We start from the raw sequence: 21945 nt of genomic DNA, 5'->3' as shown, positions 1-21945 counted from the left end.
GAAAAAGCCGAAAGAAGAAGATTTATGCTGTAATAATAGTTCTTACTCATTTAATGCATAAACATAATAACCCAAATACTTTCATGATCTAGAAATGTCTGCTCTCACAATACTTCTGTTCACATTACCTACAATCAGCCCTTTGTCTTATTTCTTGCAGCTGTATGCAGAGCTAAATCATGATCAAATGGGGTCCAAGGCATGGTAACGATCCAACCCCTCATAACTATTCCAGTGTCCCACTGTTTGCGGTCTCCCCCCATTTGCCAAAAACATTCTTCAAACCTGCTGTCAATATGTACAGTATTTTCAACTTTACTTTTACAATGACTGCAGACATTTGGATTACATTAAAACTTTATTTCAAATTTTATAACACAAACACCGATATCCATTTGTTAAACAAAACAGCCTCACATGGATAACAGTCACTGAAAAGGTATCTGGCCAGTAACAGATGAAATGTACTTTGGGCCCCAGTAGCAGATGAAGTGTACATTGGGCCCCAGACTATTTTCAAACCATGGGCTCCCTACATAAGTTTTTTAGGACCATGCATAAATGCATGTATTCTTTGATTCACCTTCCCGATTGTATTATATTACATTCCTTGTTTAATATAGCAACATTTGCTAGAGTGTTTTAGATTCATAGTGTTGAACATTTTTTTTGCAGTAAGCAGTGAAACAAAATGTATTAACCAATAATGACAAAACTACCCTTTTCAGAACAGACAGCTGTGAAGTGTTTGCCATTTCAGAACATTTCAACCATAAAAGGTAATTCAAACTGCTATTCTTATAATCCGCCAATATCAGTCAATAAACACAACCTCTGCAGAAGTAAAAGTCATCTGAATAATTCTACATTCAAGAGAACTGTTACTAATGCAGAGGCTGCTTTTGGAAACAACTTTACATTTCATTGCTTCATCTACAAATGTAGTGTCTTCTGCCCTTAAAGAATAAATTGGATCTGATACATTAAAAAATATTGGTGTGGTGATTCTATTGCCATAACATTTCCTGAACCAGACAGGGAATGGCTGGCAAATGACAACAGGTTCATAGTTACTAGGCATGCACTCCTGGAGACCATTAAGGAGCCCAGCCCAAATGTGTCTGGTTAAGTGATTTGTGTAGTGTCACACAGTAGGCAAATGGAGGTGGAAAGATTCAAACCCTGCACTCTTGCCACTGGATACAGCTCATTAATAAGTTCCGAGGTTCATAGGTATTTACTAGGCTAATGACCACAAGCACCTTTTTAAGCCTAGCCATGCATCCCAAATCTCTCTGACAAGTTCCGATACCCTTGATAAGTGTAAGCAGGGGCTTGGGAGATGAAACATTTACAAGCAGGGGGCTGGAAGGTGAACCATTACATGCTGCCTGTGTCCATTAGAGACATGGGTGCCAAACTAGGGATGAAATTCCTCTTCCCCATCCAGTTGTCCAATTTGCACTTGAATTGAGTTAGGAAGGAACCCTGCTTCACATGGATGGGGAGCCTGTTCCAGAGATGGGGTAGTCTCTGGGATACATACCTATCTCTCCAGCAGGTTCTATTTATATCACAGGCAAGGTTTAAGTCTTTAGAATGGGTAATTCTGGTGCTGTTTGTTTTGTGTATATGCAGGAGGTCCATCAGAGTGGGCTCTGACAATGCCTTGTATGCCATGCATAGATCCCCCCACAAAATCATCTAGAAAACAGAATACAGGGTAGGACCTTGAGCCAAGCTGCATAGGATACTTTACTTGCACTATGTATTCTTTTAGTGTGGAACTGCTGTGGATGTTCCAGTTGTTGGATATGTCTGGTTAGGTACATACCAAAGGGAGCACTGTACTCAATGGGAGGGCTGATGAATGCCAAATACAGTGGAATAATGACCTCCTTGGACCTAGATGCCATACCTTTGTTTATAAGTTGCGCAACATAGAACGATTTCCTCACTACTGTAGATAAGTGATGGTTAAAGGCTAGATTACTGTCTGTGTCCCTCATAGTCTCTGACTACTGGGTAATCTCTAAGGGGTGTGTTTTCACTATGATAGTTACAAGGGGTGGATGACTTCCCAAAAGATACTGTTATGCATTTCTTGGCATTTAGTTTTAGCTCATGGCTCTGACACCAGTCATTTGTCTGTGACCGCCCTTCCTGGAGTAGTTACAAGGAGTGGATGATGTCCCAAAAGATGCTATTACGCATTTCTTGGCATTTAGTTTTAGTTCATGGCTCTGACACCAGTCATTTGTCTGTGACAGCCCTTCCTGGAGAACATTTTTGTATCAGTGTGAACAGTTCTGCATAGGCAGCAGTGTTCTCAGGTTTTATGGGGGGATTGAAATTTTGCCAGGTTATCACTTAATAGCAGGAAGTTAGCTTTACAGTAGTTCCTGAATAAACCAGGTTTAGTTGGGGTTCCAGGTTTTATTTTTACTTCAAAGGAGACCATTTTGTGGTCTGACCTTACCAAGGAAGACATTACAGTAGGGGATGTGCAGCAGTCTCCAATACTGGAGTTTTAGTCCTCTGCACTATCTGCCAGAGTAATATTTTTTAACTAAATGGTGAAATCCTTTACAATCTGATCTTGTAAAGAAGACTGTATCACAGTGATATGTAGCAACAACGACATAATGAAAGCTGAAGATCAGATGATTCTGATCATCTCTCCAAATAATGTCGACGGTATGACCTGAACAATGTCAACCCCTTTGCAGTTGCTGCAGGCTGTGAAGAAGGTGCTGTAAAAATCTATCACTGACATGGAACATGTTTAGACTATATTACATAATCCGAGTCTATTAATCAATGAATTTGATCTTTTGTGAAATGAATAAAACAAAACAATTAAAACCAATATGAATGCTGAACAGCTTTTGTTGAACAATCCACAAGTCACACAAAAATCAGAAAAATTACTATGCACAGCATACTGTTTTTTTTTGGGGGGGGAGGGCTACTTACATGATTGGATTATCCAACATCTCATTTTTGAGCTTTCTAAGTCTTCTGTGCTATTAATAATAGCTATCTCATCTGACATTACCCAGTACAGGTCTGACCTACTTGAATGCCTAATAAGGCTGTATTGTTGCAGCATATACCTCCAGTGTCAACAGAAACAGATTGGGGACAAATGGGGCACTTTGCAGGATAATGAATCGAGCCCCCGCCAGCCATGCCACTATTCCATTACTTGGTTGTCTCTCCCATAATTATTGTTCAAACCTGTCGGTGCACACACTGTTTTCTTTACTTTTACAGTTATCACAGAGGTTTGTATTTCATTTAAAACTTTTATTTCAAATTTTATAGAAATATACGGACAGCTATTTTCTCAACAAAACAAAACATTCTCACATTGAAAATGGGCTTATCATGAGAAACAGTAAACTTCCATAGGTAGGTACTAGGCTATCTGCCCGAGGGCATTTATAAGCCTAGCCAGAGCGTGTCGGCTTTCGCCACCCAATTGATTAATTAACTGAGCCTCTGTCAAGCAGAGCCAATGAAGTGATCCCAGGGGTGTATTTTCTGCTACTCATCCACTTGTCAAGGCTTCTCTTGAAGAGTGTTAGTGAGGGGCTCTGCCTAATGTAGTTAGAAATTTTGTTCCAAAGCATGGGGAGTCTCTGTGACAGGAATCTATCCCTCCAGCGTGTTCTATTTATTGTTGTGGCGAGGTTTAGCTCACTAGAGCAAGTGGCTCGCAGTGACTTGGATTTCTTTAGGTGGAGCATGTCCATCATTTCTGAGTTGGACATGGCTTTGTAAGTCAGGCAGAGATCACCTCTGAGTAAACGATATGCCAATGAGTACAGCCAAAGTTTTTCCAATCTGGCTGCATATGACATATGTTTGAGGCCATTAATCCTCTTGGTGAGGTACTTTTGTGGTCTTTCCAGCTGTTGGAAGTGTTTTGCAAGGTTCATCCCAAATGGAGCACTGTACTCTATGATGAGTCTGATGAGTGACGAGTAGAGGGGCACTATAACCTCTTTATTTTTAGATGCAAACCCTTTAGTAATTAGATGGGTTACATAGAAGGATTTCTTAATTACTTTGGCAATATGATTGTCAAAGGAGAGATTACTATCTACCTTTGTCCCCAGATCTTTTATTACCTCTTCTGTAGTAAGGGGGCTGCCCCCTATGTGGTAATTCATGGGTGTTTTGTTTTTCCCAAATGGGATGACTATGCATTTTTTGGCATTTAGCTTGGAACCATGGCTTTGACACCAGGAGTCCGTCTCAGTAAGGCCCTTTTAGAGAATGTCCATGTCAGCCAGAGAGTCAATTATGGCTCCCAATTTGCAGTCATCAGTGAACTTGGTTAGCCATAGTCCTCCTGTGTTTGCCTGTACTTCTGAGAAGTATATGCCGAACAGTATGGGTCCCAGGACTGAGCCTTGTGGGACACCACTTGTGACTGGTTTAGAGTCGGACCTGGAGCCCGCTGTTCTTACAGTGTGAGTTCTGTCTGTAAGCCAGTTGGCAACCCATCTTGTGATGTGGAGGGTTAGTTCATTCTGTAGTTCGTGCAAGACGCAGTCTGGAACACCATCTGGCCCCAATGACGCTGTGCTTTTGGCTTTTGAAAGGGCTGTTTTCACCTGTGCGTCTGTCATTTCCAGGACACTGCACTTTTCCGGCATTGTTGTGGGCCCTTTTGGGGGTGAGAGGGGGGTGAAGTTTGCACTGAATCTATCTGCCAGGATGTTGGCAATATGTAGGTTCAGTATATTTTGTGCTATTTTGCACTAGCTCAGAGCATATCTGTGAGTTGCCACTTAGATTCTTAACATAGCTAAAGAAGGCTTTGTGGTTATCTTTCGAATCCTTGGCTATTTTTTTTTCAAAGTTAGCCTTGGATGATTTTATGAGGGACCTTAGTTTCTTACTGATACTGATCAGGGATGTCTTTCCTTCTTGGGATTTGCTTTTTTTCTGAACTAGTTTCCTCCTTCTATTGTATAGCTTGTTTATGGCAAGGGTCCACCAGACTGGTTTCCTTCTCTTAGGGGAGTGAGTCTTGGTTTTGCTAGGGATGGCATGATCCATGCATCCTTGTAGGTGCTCATAGAGTGCATTTGTAAAGGTTCCTGCATCTTGGACACTGTTATTCTTTAACGTGGGGGCTGTAAAACTTACCTCTGTCTTAAGTAAGGTGAAGCTTGCTATAGAAAAGTTTTTCACTGTGGTTTCCTTGGTTGGGGGTGGTGGTGGTGTGGACATCCAGAGTGATTATTTTATGGTCTGATCTAACCAGTGATGGGTTGACCTCCGGTGCGGAACACCCGTCGCCCATGTTGGTGATGACCAGGTCCAATATGTTTTCACCTCTGGTAGGGGAGTTTACTAACTGATCCAGGGTATTTGAGTTGATAAATTCCAGGAAGTGCTGGACCTGGGAGTTTGTACTTGAGTAGTTTTCTCAGTTAACGGTAGGGTAATTGAAATCACCCAATATCAGGGTGTTCAGTAGGACCTTCATATTTTCCAGTGTCTCCAGAAAGGCAGAGTGGTGGTCCTGGGTCATGGAGGGTGATCTGTAGCAGGCCACAATTTGTATTGCAGATTTGCCCGATGTTAGTTGCGCATGGATGATCTCAGAGGTATCATGCTGCGCCACTAACCTGGACGTGTAGGTATCCTTGATGAATCGTATTTCGGTCCATGTTCTGTGGCCGAAATGTGTGGTATGAGTTGTAGCCCGGTAGTGCTGGGGTGCTCTGTGGAGCCTTGAACCAGGTTTCAGTTACTGCACAGATGTCGATGTTCTCCATACTGAGGAGTGCTTCAAGCATGTGCATTTTGAGATTTAAACTCCAGGCACTGAGTAACATAACCCTCATTTTTTATTTGTGTTATTTACGGAGGTGGGTTTGACTTTTGAGCCTTGCCTAAAAAAGGCACTATAGGAGCAGCAAGAGCAATGGTCAGTATTCGAAAGCCTAGGGGTGACAGGTGCAAGTGGTCTCTTGTGAAGCAATGAGGCTTGTCGCGCATGTTGTCCCAGGCTGACAGACACTGGATCCCCTTTGAATAACACCAGAAGCTTAGCCGATTGTTGAAATTGATCATTTTTTCTTTATACTGCGGTATCATTCTTGGTGAGGGCAGGATGCTACTCAGGGTCAGGGTCATACCCGCCTGGGCTACATGATCAGAGAGCTCTTCCTTGTCTCTTTTCATGTAGTCCAGGGAGGTACATCTCAGGTCATTCACACCAACATGAACAATGACAGAGTCATATTTGTACTTGTTCTGGAGTGACCTGAGTGCTTGTGTTATGTGGCAGATTCTGGCTCCCGACAGGCAGCTAACAGTAACCTTCTCCTTGTCCAGCCTAGTGAGTGGGACCATCAGTGTTCCTGACTATAGAGCCACCTATTACTAGTGTGTTAGGTATGTTATTTCACCTTAAGGGCTGTGATTGTGCGGCACACTGATTTTGTGTTTTATGTGTTGTCTGGTTTGTGATGGGAGGTGCAGGTTTTTTGGGTGTCTGCTTTGGAGGTCTCTGATGCTTTTGCAGGTTTTTATTTAGGGTGTCCAAGTATGATTTTGTGTATTTATGTGTATTTTTTGCCAGTGCTGGTTTAGTATGTCTGTGTGAGGCTGGAGGTGTGGTGCAAGTGTTAACCTTCTCCTCACGACTGCCTGTTCCAGTCTTGGATGGGGAGAGCTTAGCCTCCAATTTAGCTATATAATTGCATCTCTCGCATATGTTAATATTTTCTGGTTGGAGGAGAGGGTTGTCTGTGTACATGAGACAGTTGTAACTTTGCCTCAGGATACCCAGGTTCACCAGCTGGACTGGAGAGTATACCTGAAATTGCCCTTTGGTCATGCCTGAATAGTAGGGTGAGCTGTTCAGTCGCTTGGTTGGTGAGGGTTGCCCTGATGGACAATCAAGTGTCGGGGTATATTAGTGCTTGCTATTAGGTCTGAGCAAGTGCTGGACTGTAGGATGCTTTTTAAGTGCTTAGGTTGAGAGTTAGACTACCTTCAAGGGAAAAACTGAAGAGGAGACTTGGTGGAGCTGGGAATAATTTAGCCCTAACTAAATGGCGCTGCCTGAATATGCAAAACCGTGCAAACACAATTTTTACAGCAAGGAAATGAAAGAGAGAGAAATTAGCCCAAAATGGTCTATAAACTACTAACTTCTGGGCTGGAACCATTCCTCCAGGGACAGATGGCTGCTCAAAGCTCTCTCTTTCATAGGTGAAGAGAGAAACCTCCTTCTATCCAAGTAAGGTATGGGCAATTCAAAAACTTGTAACATAGCCCTGAATTCAGCACTAGCCTGAAAACTGGACTATACTAGCTTAGAAAGGTGGGAAACAAGGAAAAACTTTTTTTGAAAAGATAAGGCAAAAACAGTAAAAAATACACTTAAAACAGCTTTAAACGACTACAAACAGTAGAAAATAACATCTTTAGATGACTACAAGCAATCAGAAAAGGCTTTTAAATAAATTACCCAATTAGCCAGTAAAAAAAATCTCAAAACTGAGCATTGTTCCTGTAGTCTTCAATCAGGCAAGTTCTAACTGCACACTGCTGCCACTGGGGTGCAGGGGAACCTTCTCCAAAAAAGAAGGCCTGGATTAGTGCTCAAGTTAGACAAACAAAGCTAGATTCAGCAAGCCTGAATCTAGTTTATGTGACAGTAAACAAGGCACACCAATTTCAGTAAGAAACAGTTCAAATATGCAGGCACTATAAGCCTCTAACCAGAAATTCCCAGCTCAGAAGGGCAGAACCCAGCCTCTCCTCCCACAAGAGTGCAGATCACAAACCTTCTTAATGTAAAAAGCCAAAGTACTTAAACCATAACTAATACACTTTTAGAATAACAGACACTGAGCCTTCAATCAGCAGTTCCTAACTTAGAAGGATGTAAGCTACCTGTCCTGCCACAACAGTGCAGCCCACAAACCTTCCCTTCCCTTGAAATTCATATTTAGTAAAAATGCACCTGGCAACCCTTGAAACTACAGGAGATGTGCAGAGATTCATACTCAAATATCATACATTGAAGTATTAATTATCATCTATGTGAAGTGTGCAGGAATTCAAAAGACAAATGTGTAATGCATTTGCTAATAGCCTGGTACACCCCACTGGACACAAGTGTCCCTCATCACAAACAGCATCCAAATATTAGACAAACAACACACAATGCTTCTTCCCCACAGCAGAATCTTGTTCATGCATTTCTGGCTCTTCTTGAATCTGGAAATTGAATGCTGTTTATCTAATACTAAACCCCCAAAGTACAAATCCATGACAGCCAGAGAAACTGTGAGCAATTAGAAATTGTAACCAAGTTAAGCGAGTCAATATGAGGCACAGCAAGCTAGCAAATGGAGTCCCTAAACAGGAAACTGCTCCTGCAAAAACATGGCTGCCTAAGCTGGAAGAAGAGGCGGCCAATCAGCAATTATCAATTCCATGAAATTGGGAAAATCTGACCACAGTTCGTAAAATGTCAGAATTCAAGACTCTGAAGTAAAATTCACACGAAAAATAATTTAGATCAAGAAACAGAGCCAAGGGCTCTCTTGTTGCAAGGTTTCACAGCAAATGAAATACGAAGAGTGAAAGAGTTGCAAAACTAATAGAAGCAGTGAAAGAAATTATAGCCTGAGAAAGTCTTAAAGATTCTGACTGACATAAAGGTTGAAGTGAATAGACTAAATTATGTAAGATCACATTAAATCTTTTTTTTTTTTTTTTTTTTTGCAAAACCTGACTTAAAAAGCAAGGTTAATTTCTCACTGTTAAAATACACTTTCAGAATTTTTCAGAATTTTTTTTCGCTTTCTTTTCTCAAAGCTGCCTCCTCATCTGCCACCTTAATAGTTGTGTCTTTTATTCCAGATGACATGAATTCATTAACAGTTTTTTTTGAAATTGTATAGGTTCATAGGCACGTGCCGGACTAGCTGTGCTTGCTGGCCATCTTAAGCCTAGCCAAGTTCCCTTTTTGTACTCATAATAACCTATCCCATTTGTTTATAAATTGGCCTCATCCATCCCGCGGTCAATAATTATATATTCCCCACAATGAGAATAACTGGGATCATACCATAGATAATGTGAGGGAGCCCATGTAGGGGATAAAGCATTTATGAGCTGCCAATGCCCATTAGTAGTACAGGGTCAGTCCTGCTGTAAAGTTTCTGTTTCCCATCTACAGATTAAGGTGCACTTGTATATGGACAGGGATGAACTTTGTTTTATATGAATGGGGAGTCTGTTCCACAACAGTGGTATCCTCTATGAGATATACCAGTCCCTCCAAACCATTCTGTTGATGTAGCAAAAGAGGTTTAGATCCATGTTTGAGAATGTCAGCCATTTGCACTTATTTAATCCTGCATTTGGTATTACTTAATATTAAACAATTACTTGATTGCACATTTCTGTTTATACTGGATTTTATCTCTGAGTGCATGAATATGCTTATTATTTCTTCTGCTTTTCTTTGTAACAGTGTTTGAGTTCAAGCATGAAAATAAAACTGAACTTGAAGGAATCAGCAGATGAGGAGACAAACCACCAAGCAGAGGGAAGTACTTGGCCAACTAAGCTTTCAGTTTCAAACTCTCTCCTAGGACCTTTAGTTAACTCCACCTTCCAGTTAAAGTTGTACGGACTGCAGTGTAAAGCAATGGTACTTTGTTGCAGATCTAAAGCTGATCCTATAACCAGTCTAGACCAAATTATTTACTGCCTACCTGGTTTTGGAGCTTGAATACATTTATCTACTTTTATTATTTTATCCCAAATCAATACATTAATTGTTTATTTATTTTATTTATTTTATTTTACATTTGTCGACCGGGCTAGTCCAGCTGGATAATTTCCATTTTCAGTGGAGGCCCGGGGAGAAAAGCTCCACAGATTAAAACAAGGTTATAGAAATTAAACAATTACAGTAAATGCCTGAGACACAGACACTGAGCAACAACGCATACATATTAGTTTAGATCAAGTAATAAAAAACACATAGTGCTATCTATGTATTGAGAAAGGCATTAATTCTTTACAGTACAATTATGTGAGGATGGGGTAATTACATATTTAAAAATGTATATACATACTTATAAAAGACAATGTTTGTACTTTTTTTTTTTTTTTTTTTGAGAACAGTAGTAACAGTACAGTCATTGAGTCATTTATGATCATAGAGAAAGATTGCAGTTTTGACATAAGGAATTATGATAGTAGAATGAAGATAGTAGATTAGTCTGGATTAGTACAGGAGCAGAGCCAGAAGTTGTTCAGATGTAAAAGAAGTTGTTTTTTAAAAAGATGAAAGGAGCCGAGAGAGGTAATGTGTAAGGGGAGGTTATTCCATATTTTGCCTAATTGGCTGTAAAATGCTATTATCTTCTATCATTCACACATAGAACTGAGCTCATTGCTAAGCAAAACTATAATGCTTCCTGCATATGGTAAACTTGTTGCTTAAACGTTGGTTAATCTAGTTTTTCTTGAACTATTTCTTTAACCCAGGAACCAAACCACTGTTCTATTATTTTATTCTATTCTACTCCGACACACCTTACACTCTTGGTCAAATGGAAGGTCTGCCAACTAGTCTATTTTCTGTTGCCAGCCTCAAAGCACTTAGTAAACTCAGGCAATGTAAGAATTGCCTGATGCTCACAGATAATGATGTCTTGCTCAACTTGCCATGGTCAAGTTTGTGAGAAATGCAAATATCTAGCCAAGTTTGAGGCCATATGCTCTCAAACATATCCATCCTGTGAACATCTCACACTGCACATACCCACACTAAATTATCGTATGCTGAGGTATTAAAAATTCCTTGTCCAAATTGCAACAAACTAGTTGTTGCAAGGCCCAGCATAAACTAAGCACTGCTACACCGATTAGTGACAACACAACCGAGAGTGACCAGGAAACAGCACATCCTACACCTGTTACACCAAAGCAATATTCATGCACAAATAGAAACGTACAAGTGAATCTTGTGACTCCATATTAAGGAACGTGGATTCCACAGTCATGAGGCTGGACAAAAGCATGGTGACAGCGTGTCTCTCAACAGCCAAGATTGTCGATATTATAAAGGTCGCTAGGACTCTTAACCCAGACAAATATGAGTAGGGTATGGTGGTGGCCCAGCTGGGATGAATGACCTAGTGCACAGAACCCTGAGAGCTATGGAGAGAGAGAGATAACAGATGACTTCATGCATGTCACAAATATAGGAAAGACCCTAGTATTAAGTAGAATCTTTCTATCACCAAAAATGATGACAAAATATGAAGCAAATATGACTGGTTTAACAATTTGCTAAAAACATGGCATCATTTTAAGGGGATCCAGTATGAGTCAGCATGGGCTGAGATGCTTAACAGCTGTTCTTACTTAACCAAAGAGGGTTTGGACCTTTCACTTAAAGGCTTCTACATACTAGCAAAACCTTTTGCAGCCCCCATTCTTTTTGTCAAGGTCCAGATGATGAGCCACCCATCCTAGCTTCTGATACAAATCAAACACTGGATCATATCAAGGTGGCTTTACTTAATGTGGTAGGAGTCTAAATAAAACTGGCAGACTTTAAGGCCTCTGGCATTTGAAACATGTCCATGTAAGTGTTGTAAAAGGAACTTGGCTTGATTGTCCAGACAGCACTACCTTAATGCCTGAGTTTTGTGCTTATAACTCATTTAGGCCTGATGGGAATTGTGGTGGAGTATACATATTTGTTAATGAACACACAACCTCAGGGCAGGTGCCTAGATACCTTTAAGAGAAGCTTATAGATATTCAAATTGTGCTAAACAAGATCAGCTATCATTTCATAGCATGCTACAAAACCCACTCCCTGTCTCCAGAAAAATCACACAACATTCCTAAATATGCATGGTAAACACTCCATGGATAGGAATTCTGTTATCCTAGATGATTTTAACTACCCAGGGTTTAACTGAGGGACCCATACTATCAACATGAGAGATGCACAAAAAATATTAGATTTTATTAACAAAAACTCTATGGTCTTAACAAAGTTAGCACCTGTATGTACCAGCCCCAAGGTATCCCCCTCACTGTTCAAGTCAGACCACAAACTAGTAACCATCTCTATCAGACTCTCCAAAACTTTAAAAATAAATATCTCGGAAGTCAAGGACTTGAGATGTACAAATCTCCTGCAATTCTATGATAACGTCTCTAAATTCAAGTATAACAGTATTATCCATATTGTTGGACAGCAGAAAAGTTCTACTTAGACTCAGGGAAATGCATTAAATTGTCAGTCTCCACTAGATCCAAGAAAACAGAGGTCTAAGAGCAAACAAAGGTGATGTCCCTTAAGATCTTAGACCTGGTCATTAACAACATGGGCGACTGGTGTTCCACACCAGAGGTCAATTCCTCATTGGTCAGATCAGACCACAAGCTAATCACAGTAGACATCCACATCCTGCCCCCACCCCCCCATTAGGGAAACCACTGTAAAAAATTTCTCCAAAGCCAACTTCACGCTTCTTAAAACAGAAGTGGCAAACTTCACGACACCCATGCAGATGGACAATAGAGGTACGACTGCTGAATCCTACACAAACGCCCTTTATAAGCACTTACACGAGTGCATGGATTGTGCTCTCCATAACAGAACCAAGATGCTATCCTCCAAAAAAAAAAAAAAAGGAAGCCAATCTGGTGGTCTCCTGCCATAAACAAACACTACAACAGAAGAAAGAAACTGTTGCAAAAAAAAAAAAAAAAAAAAAAAAAAGAGTAAAATCCCATGATTGGAGGAACTCCCTTGTCAGCCTCAGTAAGAAGCCGAGATCCCTCAAAATTCTCCAAAGCTAGGTAAGAAAACAAAATCGCCATGGATTCTAAAGACAACAACAAAGAATTCTATAGCTATGTCAAGAATATCAATGGCAACACTCAGATCTGCTCTGAGTTACAGCACAATGGCACTAAACATACAGAGCCAACTGATATTGCCAACATCCAGGCAGATAGGTTCAGTGCTAACTTTACCCCCCCTCTCACTCCCTAAAGGGCCCATCTCTATATCGAAGAATGCAAAGTTCCTGTAATCATGGCTGCACAGGTAAAAACCACACTCTCCAAAGCCAAGAACACAGCATCCATGGGACCTGAAAACATCCCAGGCTGCGTTCTACATGAACTACAGAACGAACTGGCACCCCACCTAAGTACCATGTTCAATCATAGCCTCACCTCAGGCTTTGTGCCCACTGAATGGAGCACAGCGACAGTTATCCCACTCCACAAAGGGGAGCCACCACAGACCCCAGGAACTACTGCCCCAATAGCCTAATGAGCCTGGTCTGCAAGGCCATGGAAAATATCATCATGGAATTTATAAACAAAGGCATTGGTAATCTCCAAACTCTGGACCCCACCCAGTTTGGGTTTGGAAAAGACATATCATGTCTCTTAAACTGGACAGACTTCTTTGAAGCAGTCACCAAAGCCGTAGACAAGGGTAAGGTGGTTCACACAGCCTATCTAGATCACACCAAGGCATTTGATACGCTCCCCTACTCTGGAATTATAGATAAACTCATTAAACTAGATATACCTATGTCACAAGATGGGTTGCCAGCTGACTCATTGACTGAACCCACACTGTGAAAGTAGCAGACTCCAAATTCGACTTCAGACCAGTGACAAGTGGAGTACCACAGGGTTCAGTCCTGGGTCCTCTTCTGTTTGGTATCTACTTTTCTGAAGTACAGGCAAACACAGAAGGTCTTTGGCTAACGAACTTTGTAGATGACTGTAAACTAGGAGCAAAAATTGAAACTCCTAATGATGTGGACATCCTACAAAAGTGCCTCATGGATACAGATGCCTGGTGTCAAAGCCATGGCCTCAAGCTCAATGCTAAAAAGTGCATTGTTATCCCCTTTTGTAAAAACTCTGTACCCATGAGCTACCACATAGGTGGTAGTCTACTTAACACCGAACGTGTGATAAGAGACCTTGGGACACAGGTGGACAAGTAGTCTCTCCTTTGATAATCACATCACCACAGTAGTCAGGAAATCCTTCTACATGGCACACATCATCACAAAAGGTTTCTCATCCAGGAAAAGAGGTCATTGTTCCCCTCTACTCATCACTCATTAGACCCATTATAGAGTACAATGCCCCTTTTGGTATATACCTCACAAGACATCTACGACATCTGAAATGTTCACAGAAATACCTCACAAAGAGGATTACTGGCCTCAAACAGATGCCCTACACAGACAGTCTCAAAAAAACTCCAGCTTTACTCAGTCGAATGTCGCCTACTCAGAGGCGATCTCTGCCTAACATACAAAGCTATGCCAAACCCAGGGCTGTTGGACATGCTCCACTTAAAGAAATCCCAATCCCTCCGAGCTACACACTCCAGGGACCTAAAACTTATCACTACAATAAAAAGAACATGCTGGAGGGATAGATTCCTGTTCCAGAGACTTCCCATACTTTGGAACAAACTACCTATTTATATCAAACAAAGCTCCTCATTAGCACTCTTCTAGAAAAATCTTGATGATTGGATGGGAAATAGGAAATTCACACCGGGGATCACCTCTGTGGCTCTGCTCGACAGGGGCACAGGAAAATAACTTTCTTGGGTGGCAAAAGCCAGGGTACCTTTTTGGCTAGGCTTATATAGGCCCTACGGCTAATAGCTTAGTACCTACCTATGAACCATTAATAAACTATGTTATAAAAAGGAAAATACCCCTAAATCTACACAGAAGTACACATAGCCTCCAAATTAAGAAAAAATATCAAACATTTAGATCAGAAATTTTAAAAAAATCAGAACAAGGGCATCCCATGAACTCAGAATAGCTACAGGAGCTAAAGAAAACTATAAATCCTTCTTTAGTTATGTCAGGAAAAATAAGAAATAACATTCAGCATTACTCTGAGCCTATTCATAATGGTATGAACTACTCAGATCCACTGAATATTGACAACATACCTTCAAATAAATTTACTGCCAACATTGCCCCACAGACATCTTTTGTAGACCTACTTATCCCTTACGGATGCAAGCTACCAATCATCATAAAAGAACATGTACTGAAGGCACCCTCCATAATGAAGACTACCTCATCCATGGGGCCGAGTGCTAAACAAGCATTACTGAACCCACTCCTCAACCCTTGCAACCTGGGCCTAACCACTGGGCTTTGTCCCACTAGATGGGCACAGAGCTGCTGTGATGCCAGTACACACGGGAGGTGCAATCACAGTTCCTGGGAATTACAGACCCATCAGCCTAATGAGTCTTGTATGCAAAGCCATGGAATGTATCACAGGAGACCTATTTAGATGTGACATCAACAATTTTATCATGCTTTAATCCCAGCAGTTTGGCTTTGTCAAGGGTAGAACCTGCCTAATGAATCTTGTGAATTTCTTGGAGAGGGTTATTCAGGCTGTTGACTGTGGATACAGAGTACCTCGACTTTGTCAAGGCATTTGACACCATACCACATACAAATACAATAAACAAGCTGAAGGGCTCCAAACTGACCTGTATATGATTAGATGGATAAGCAACTGGCTTAGAGACAAGACTTGCACATTTAGAGTTAGGGGTGCATACTGTGACAGTATGAAAGTGACCAATGAAGTTCCACAGGAATCTCTGCTGGGACCTCTTGCTGCTCACAATCTACTTCTCAAATCTCTACTTTTTAAATGAGGATCTTTGGTTAAAAAAGTTCACTGATGATTGCAAGTTATTAAGTCCCCCTCTGACAGATGGGTACTCCAGCAGGACATTACACTTGTCAGTAGCTGGTGTACAAAGCCAAAAAGTGCAACATTGTAGCATTTGTTAAGCATCCCACCAGTTTTACAATATCTGCTTGCTTCCTCTTTAGGTGCAGATTCTTTGACTTTTTCATATTTCTGAATTGCGTTACATTTTTAGGAAATATGTTTTGTTAGAGGCTACTAATGAAAGGGTCTCCCATTGACGAGAAATGAATGCATCCAGTGCTAGCACCATGAGTTATGTTCCAAACCTAATGTTTTGGACAGAACAAAGTTTCCTTATTAACATGTTACAATACTCACAAGAGGAGAAAGTGTGAGCCTCCCGATTAGCAGCATCCCTTAAGGTGAATTTGTATGCCACAGACACACTCACTTCACTTATCTGGAAGCTTTTATGGGGATGGCATGGACCTCAGAAGAGCCAATAAATGAAAATTCAAAATTCAAAAACATACTAAAGAAATTAATAAGAATGCAATAATTCAATTAAAATTAAAAGGAAGTATATTTATCTTTGCTTGGAACACACCTTGGAATGGATTAAGAGACACTTGGACTTTTGAGTAATTACTTCTTGTAATAAAGAATTAAAGACGGAGTGTACTGCTCCAGATTTTAGGAATACATCAGACAGATGTACCCGGAAAGGAAGGAGCTCATCTGCACATGGGGTGATCTGTAAACCTCCAAAATTAAGTCTGAAAAGGAGGATTCCCATGGATAAGGATTCTAATGCTCCAGTGACCTCTAACACCACTAATATCAGCTGGTTCTGATGACCTTTCAACCAGTGGATATTACAATGCAATGCATGGCAGAGCTATGACAGCAACAATGTCATCTCCAAACATCTAACTAAATGTACTCAGGATACTAACATTAAAGTGTTCCTGAACTGTTGAAAAGTTCTGCTCAACATCTGATGACTGAAGTGCTGTGATGCAATTTCTTCCGCAGCATTTTGTACTGTTCATTTATAAAAAAAAATAAATAAATAAATAAACTACTCTGTAAACTTTGTATTAAAGACATGGCAAGAAAAAATGGCCTTATTCCTTAATGATGTCACTGCAAGGATTTGTGTGGCGATGCATTCATAAGTTCTAATGGCTGTACCCTCTCACATGTAGTGTCCTGTGCATTAAAATGTATCCATCTGGTGACAAACTGATCCAAGAGAATAAAGAAAATCACATATTTATAACCGTTATTAATTAAGAGTCAGAATACAAATAGAGCATTAGGAGGGAATAACACAGCCCCACTGTAGGTATCACAGACTGTGACATGGTACACTCTGAACTGTACAGGGATAATGTGGTCTATGATTTTACTAATTCTCTCATTCATGAACACATATCAGTAAGATACAAATATACAAGTAAATCCATAAAAAGGGACATAATGCAGCTTATCCGCAACATTAAAGGCAACACCCAACAATGTGCCTAACTAATGGCGAATGGAATCACCTATATAGGGCCAAAGGATATCGCAAATCTGCTGGTCATTAAATTTAGTTTCGATTTTACCCCCCATTAGCCCCAGTCACCCCCCCCCCAAGGAAATACATTTTACTATTTCTTTCAGCACATGGATCAGGTCTTCAATGCACTCTCTAGGGCTAAGAACACTGCTTTGATGGGCCCTGATAAGATAATATCCCAAGAAGCCTTCTAAAGAGCAGGAAACATGACCTGTCATACCCAGCAGAATCTCTAGTTAACCACTGACTCCAGACAGGCTTAGTTAACCATTGCCTCCAGACAGGCTTAGTTAACCACTGTCTCCAGACAGGCTTCGTGCCAAATGAATGGAGGACTGCAGTGGTTATCCCTCTACACAATGGGGAGATCTTCTACAAAGCCAGGGAGCTACAATCTCATAAGTCTGACTAGTCACATATGCAAAGCCATTGAAATAATTACATGGATCTGATAAACAATGACAAAGGAAACCAAAAGACACCAGACCCTATCCAGTTAAGTTCTGTCAAAGGCAGGTAATGCCTACTTAACCTGGTGGACTTCAAGAGAATCACTAAAGCTATGGACGATGGCAAAACAATGCACACTGCCTAGCTTCACCTCACCATTGTGTTCAACTCAATATCTCACTTGCATTGCAGACAAACTTACAAAATTAGGCATAAACCCGTATGTCACCCAAAGGATAGCCAGCTGGCTCAATGAAAGGACACAAGAAGTTAGGATAGGGGACTCCACCTCTGCAAAGAGGCTAGTTACTAGTGGAATTACATTGGGATGAGTGCTGGAGCCTCTCCTTTTTGACTTCTAATTCTCTTGAAGTCAAGGGCCTGTGGCTGACCAAGTCTGCAGACCTCTGCAGACTAAGCCTGGTCAATGAATCCCCTAAAGACACAGCTACCCTTCAAGAGGGCTTGACATCGAAAAACAACTGGTGCCAGAACCATGCACGAAAGTAAAGGTCAGTGAGAAAAAAATGCATAACTGTGTCCTTTGGAAAGACAGATATCCCTGGAAATTACCACATTGATAGCACTGCACTAAACGTAAACCCAGTGGTCAAGAATGTGATAATACATGTTGACATTAACCAGACGTTTGACCACACCATGTCTACAGTGATGAGAAAATCATTCTTCGTTGCATAGTGTATGAGTAAGGGCATGGCATCCAGGTCCAGTCTGGTCATTGTATCTCTCTACTCGGCTCTCATCTGACTAATCATAGAGTACAACACACTGTCCGGCATGTCCCTGACCAGGTACTTGCAGAAGTTTGAGAGATCACAGAGGTTCCTTACAAAAAGAATGCAGGGAGTAAATAAGTCCTATGTGGTCCATCTCAAAGCTGTATTCCTATAATTGGTCTCTTAACAGACTGCTAAATGACAATTTTTTGCCTAGCTTACAAGGTATCCTCTGATCCCACAGTGATGGATTTAGTGCACATTCACAAACCAGACAGCATCAGAAATACCCATTCTAAGGACCTAAATGCATCTGTGACAAACAACACTGGTTGGAAAGACAGTATGTGTCTCGAAGATTATCCCTTCTCTCGGACAGATTATCCCTTCTCTGGGACAAGATTTCAGTCTTTTTGAAGCAAAGCTATTACCTAAACCTATTCACACACAAATTGGACCAATGAATGGGAAATAGCAAATCTACTCCTGCTTTGGCACCTATGTCCCCACTGGACAGGGGCAGCCTGTGAATGCTGGATGTGTACAAGTTTATTTCATAACTGTAATTTCTTTAGGTACTGACAACTGCCGGCAATATTTTTGTAAATTTGGGTAAGCTTGACTAAACTTAAAATGACTATTGGACGAATAACCTAGTAACCATCTCTGAACCTATTCTCCAAAATAAGAGGGAGGAATTACTTCTGTTAGATATAGAACAATGTGCTTTTTGTTAAAGGAGATTTTGCCTTTTGGAAGAGTAACAGTATCACCTTACAGAGGGCTGGCAGTGGCACAGTGCTTATTATTAATGGTAAAACTTTCAACACTGTTGTATATAAAAAAATAACTGACACATTAAAAGCACAAAATGTCAAGTTATCCACATATATATATATATATATCCACACACACACATATATATATATATATATATATATATATATATATATATATATATATAGATATAGTTCAGATGGTAAAACAACGGTTACACAACAGCAGACAGCAAGTCAGGATGGGGGGTATTACACATCTATCCTGATGGGGTCCCCAGTGGTGTCCTAAAGGACTTTGTACAGGGACCACCTTCAGCAATACTCTTCTCAGGTGTAAAAGTAAGAAATGGGCTCTGAATAACCAAATATTCATTTGACCACAAACTGGGTAACAGTTCCTTCAACACAGTAAATAAATGGCAAATCATAAAAATGACACCACCATTAAAGATCCAGGACAATATTACACAGCAATTTAAAATGTGACCAGGATGGATCTAACACCTAATTTTAAAGGGCATATCTAATCACTCCTAGGGAATACTGTACCATTTAATGATGCATTGTTCAACCTTTGAATAAGCCTCCTAAAAAACTTGAACATGTAAACTGATTCCTTACTAAAACAAAATCACAGGGCTGTAAAACCTGAACTGTTTAGAAAAGCTTCAGGATTTGCCATTATATTCTAGGTCTTATAGATTACTTATGACTGACTTCTGCTTGGTAATAAGGCAATGTCCGATTTTCTTTATAAGCCTGGAATACACCCTAGTGGAGAACCTAAAACTAGACTGAGGAACTTAAGAACAAAAATAACAGAAAAAAAGAGACAGATACAAAATTAGTGCCTTCCAAGATTATGAAATAACCTTCTACTTATGTAGAGTTTAACAAAGACATTCATTAACTTCCTTCAAAATCAGTCTTGATACATGTATGCATGAATTATAAAATATTAACATAGGCTTATGGCAAACAAAAGTGTTGAACGTCTTGAAGTCATATGAATGATAAGCAATAGCTGGATGTGTACACATCTAACCACTGTTACAATGGTGTGTTTTACTGTTCAATAGCTGATGCGTACACATCGAACCACTCTTACAATGGCGTGTTTTACTGTTCAATAGCTGGATGTGTACACATCGAACCATTCTTACAATGGTGTGTTTTACTGTACAATAGCTGGATGTGTACACATCGAACCACTCCTACAATAGCTGGATGTGTACACATAGAACCACTCTTACAATGGTGTGTTTTACTGTGCAATAGCTGGATGTGTACACATCAAACCATTCTTACAATGGTGTGTTTTACTGTACAATAGCTGGATGTGTACACATCGAACCACTCGTACAATAGCTGGATGTGTACACATAGAACCACTCTTACAATGGTGTGTTTTACTGTGCAATAGCTGGATGTGTACACATCTAACCACTCTTACAATGGTGTGTTTTACTGAGCATTAGCTTGATGTGTACACATCGAATCACTCTTACAATGGTGTGTTTTACTGTGCAATAGCTGGATGTGTACACATCAAACCACTCTTACAATGGTGTGTTTTACTGAGCATTAGCTGGATGTGTACACATTGAACCACTCTTACAATGGTATGTTTTACTGTACAATAGCTGGATGTGTACATATCTAACCACTCTTACAATGGTGTGTTTTACTGTGCAATAGCTGGATGTGTACACATCGAACCACTCTTACAATGGTGTGTTTTACTGAGCATTATCTGGATGTGTACACATCTAACCACTGTTACAATGGTGCGTTTTACTGTGCAATAGCTGGATGTGTGCATATCTAACAACTCTTACAATGGTGTGTTTTACTGTGCAATAGCTGGATGTGTACACACCGAACCACTCTTACAATGGTGTGTTTTACTGTGCAATAGCTGGATGTGCACACATGGAACCACTCTTACAATGGTGTGTTTTACTGTGCAATAGCTGGATGTGCACACATGGAACCACTCTTACAATGGTGTGTTTTACTGTGCAATAGCTGGATGTGCACACATGGAACCACTCTTACAATGGTGTGTTTTACTGTGCAATAGCTGGATGTGCACACATGGAACCACTCTTACAATGGTGTGTTTTACTGTGCAACAGCTGGATGTGCACACATCGAACCACTCTTACAATGGTGTGTTTTACTGTGCAATAGCTGGATGTGTACACATCGAACCACTCTTACAATGGTGTGTTTTACTGTGCAATAGCTGGATGTGCACACATGGAACCACTCTTACAATGGTGTGTTTTACTGTGCAATAGCTGGATGTGCACACATCGAACCACTCTTACAATGGTGTGTTTTACTGTGCAATAGCTGGATGTGCACACATCGAACCACTCTTACGATGGTGTGTTTTACTTGCTAAAGACACAGGAGTATTTGTACTTGCACCTTACCTGAGGTGTCTAACCCTCATGTGACGTTATTTACTCATTCTCTACTCATCTAATCTATAGCACCCCCTTTCTTCCTTCTCTTCTCTCTGTCTTGCAATTCTATATCATTTTTTTCTGGATTTTATATTCAAAATATGTTCCTGAATTTAAAACAATAATTGTATCCGCACCAAATATACTCATACCTTGTACCAATTCTGCAATCTTCTTACTTT

The 21945-nt window shown here is 40.4% G+C and overlaps 1 protein-coding gene across 2 annotated transcripts in view; it reads right to left on the bottom strand.

Annotated features, from left to right (window-relative positions):
* LOC122814000 (arginine--tRNA ligase, cytoplasmic-like) overlaps positions 1 to 21945 on the bottom strand; it is a 641564-nt gene that overhangs the window by 6066 nt on the left and 613553 nt on the right. The window lies entirely within an intron of this gene.

Source organism: Protopterus annectens, chromosome 10.part0, assembly GCF_019279795.1.
Source record: "Protopterus annectens isolate FY-2018-M chromosome 10.part0, PAN1.0, whole genome shotgun sequence".
Taxonomy (NCBI): domain Eukaryota; kingdom Metazoa; phylum Chordata; order Ceratodontiformes; family Protopteridae; genus Protopterus; species Protopterus annectens.
Note: the sequence above shows the minus strand (reverse complement) of the source record. Positions and strands in the feature narration are given on the sequence as shown.